The following is a 3,429-nucleotide window of genomic DNA, read 5'->3' on the forward strand; positions in this document are numbered from 1 at the left end:
CGGCAATTTACCAGTATGTTCCAGAGCAGAAACTCGTCTTTATTAGTTTTTTGGAGGCAGGAATAACGAGATTTTGGGTTAATCGTGTTTTAGCAACCTCCCCCAAACACTAAATTCTTTGAACCTCATTTGAAAGTGAATATTTAAAAAATCTAATTTACAGAATAATTATGGGGCAAGTAGTTTCAACAGACCTTCAAAAACAGGAGGCAAGAGGGAGACCTCAATACATGTTAGCATCCTTTCTTCTTGTTATCATTGTTTGGTTCATCTGAACATTTTCAGGTAAAAGAGACGGGCACAGAAAGTTTTATTTGCTTCAAGAAAAGGTACCATGTGATTTGTGATGATTCTGTATCCTTTAGTTTCCTGGTGTAGAACATATTTCTCCAAAACTCTGCAGTGATTATTGTGCAAATGGACCTGGATGTCTGCTAATGAATAATGTTTTCTTTCTTGTAGTTTTTATGACAAACAAGGTAGTGTATGGAAATAACTTTGAGGCAACCTGATAATAAATATAATTAACTCTGCTTCAAAATAAATGCAGGCTGAAAATGATAAGTATCAAAAGTTATTATTTATTATTTTTCCTCAGAAAGGCCTGTGAAAATATGTGATAAATCATCAGTGAATTTAATAGAGTCCACATGTCCTGCTTACTAATTCTAAACTAAATCACTTTCTTTTGAAAGGCAGGTTATTTCTTTCTGCCAATTCACCACTTAGAAATTACCTGAGTTACAAGTGAAAACCTCTTTCTTCCCTAAGGAAATCAAGGAAGAATTAAAAAAAAAAATTTTTGTATGACTTGCATCAGTCATCAAATAAGTCGTGTGGTAGCTTGGGATTATGCATATTTTGATCAAATATTTAATGTTGTAAAATTACCTAGTTGTGTAGAAATCCATTCAGTTTACTCTGTGCTTTACTTATCCATACAGATTATAATGTCTGTGACTCTGCCTTCATTGGACTTTTCTGTGAATGGAAATGATAAGAAAAAAAAAAGTGATAATGATAGAATTAGAAGTACTTACAATGAAAGAGGGTTTTTTTTTAAGATTTTTAATTTATTTATTTTTAAGAGAGAGAGAGAGAGCAGGGTGGGGTGGGGGTGGGCAGAAGGAGAAGCAGACTCCCCACTGAGCAGCCAGCCTGATGCAGGACTCTATCCCAGGACTCTGGGATCATGACCTGAGCCCAAGGCAGATGCTCAACCCACTGAACCACCCAGTCCCCCAATGAAAAGGGTTTAATGAGTGAGTTCTTTCAGAGGAAGAGAGGGATCCAGGTCATGGCTTTCCTTTTAGATTTGCCTTCCACAGAGAGAATCTCTGTGTATCCGAGTAGAGGATTTATTGTTCATTCATTGCTTCAGTCATGCCTCCCATCAGTACTGAGTATACTTCCTTCCAGGAGCTGTGCCAAGTACTCGGGATGGAGAAGTGAAACTACAGACATAAGCCAGACATGAACCCTGTCCTCACTGAGCCTGCAGTCTAGCAGTATTTTTGACTTTAGAGCAAGTATTATGAATGGTGGAATAGGAAACTACAGAGAAAAATGGGAGTGTGCAACTGAACAGGACGTTGTTGTGTTAACTGGATTCTGGATTCTGTCAACTTAAAGAATTTCTTTGTAAGGAAAAGATACATGCACCCCTCTGTTTATTGCAGCTTCATTTACAATAGCCAAGATATGGAAGCAACCTAAGTGGCCATAGGTAGAAGAATGGATAGAGGAGGTGTTACACACACACACACACACACACACACACACACACACACACACAGACGAATATAATTCAGCCATAAAAAATGAGATCTTGCCATTTGTGACAACATGAATGGACCTAGAGTATATTATAGTAAGTGAAATGAGTCAGAGAAAGACAAACACCATATGATTTCACTTATCTGTAGAATCTAAAAAATAAAACCAACAAAAAAGTAGACACACACCCATAAATATAGGGAGCAAGCGGATTGTTGCCAGTGGTGAAAAGGGAGAATAGGCAAAATGGTTGAAGGGGAGTGGGAAATGCAGGATTCCGGTTATGTAAAGAGTAAGTCACAGGGATGAAGGGTACAGCAGAGAGAATATAGTCAATGGTATTGTAATTGTGGAGTACAGTGACTGATGGTAGCCAACTTGTGGTGAACATAGCATAACATATAGAGTTGTGGAATCACTATGTTGTTCACCTGAAATTAGTGTAACATTATGTGTCAACTCTACTTCAATTAACAAAAATTCCTTGTAAGGATGGAATGAAGGGCCAAAAAATAGACTTGTCAGAAGATTATGCCTTGAAAAATGGGAAGGTTTAGAAGATAATGGCTAAGAAAGGAGCTTCCTTAGACTTCTTCCTAAGAGAATTTGATGAATAATCTGCTCATGGTAGCTCTAGAATCTGAATTCTGCCCTTATCTGAGTCCACTCTGCTAGTTTCCCAATTCCTCTTTCTACTACTATAAGAACTCCAAACGTCCTGGCCTTGGACTCCCAAGGGAAGGACAGGCAGAGGAAACGGTAACATACCAGAAGCTAAGTCTTAGAGAAGGACCCTATACTCTTACATTCAAAACTTGGGAGTGTGACTTTTCTGCCACTTCCTCCTCCCCGCCAATGCCGCTCAGACTGTACCACTAGCTCAGAGCTCTAGGCTCCAGCTAAACTAGCTCCACAGTGCTCTCTCTCCAGCTGCTTTCATGATCATCTACCAGGACTTCTTCAGCCAGGTGAGATGTTCTCCGACATCTACGAGATTTGGGAGATCATAGATGGACTCTGCCTGGAGATGGAGGGGAAGATGGTCAGTAGGACAGAGGGTAACATTGATGATTCACTAATGGTGGAAATGCTTCCACTGAAGTCCCTGGCAAAGGTACTGGAAGCACAGTAATCACTGATGTTGCTATTGTCATGAACCATCATTTGCAGGAAACCGGCTTCACAAAAGAAGCCCACAAGAAGTACATCAAAGATTACATGAAATCAATCAAAGGCAAAATTAAAGAAGAGAGGCCAGAAAGAGTAAAATCTTTCGTGACAGGAGGCGAAGAACAAATCAAACACATCCTAGCTAGTTTCAAAAATTACCAGTTCTTTATTGGGGAAAACACGAATCCAGATGGCATGGTTGCTCTGCTGGACTATTGTGAGAATGGTGTGACCCCATGTATGATTTTCTTGAAGGACAGCTTAGAAATGGAAAAGTGTTAACAAATTTGGCTATTACTTTGGACGCATCACCTTTTGTCGTAACTGGCTGCTGCTCTTCATCCACACAACACCAGGACTTACACAAACGGGCCTGATGTCATCTTGAGCTCTTCTTTTATTTTGACCTTGATTTATTTGGAGTGGAGGCACTGTTTTTAAGGCTTTTAAAAAAAACATATCATATAGGTTATCTAAAGATAA

General features: G+C 39.2%; 1 pseudogene; it reads left to right on the forward strand.

Moving 5' to 3' along the window:
* Positions 1 to 2,714: 2,714 nt before the first annotated feature.
* LOC103661708 lies at positions 2,715 to 3,228 on the forward strand (annotated as a pseudogene).
* The last annotated feature ends 201 nt before the right edge of the window (positions 3,229 to 3,429 follow it).

This window comes from Ursus maritimus, unplaced genomic scaffold (assembly GCF_017311325.1).
Source record: "Ursus maritimus isolate PB19 unplaced genomic scaffold, ASM1731132v1 scaffold_11, whole genome shotgun sequence".
In the NCBI taxonomy this organism is placed as follows: domain Eukaryota; kingdom Metazoa; phylum Chordata; class Mammalia; order Carnivora; family Ursidae; genus Ursus; species Ursus maritimus.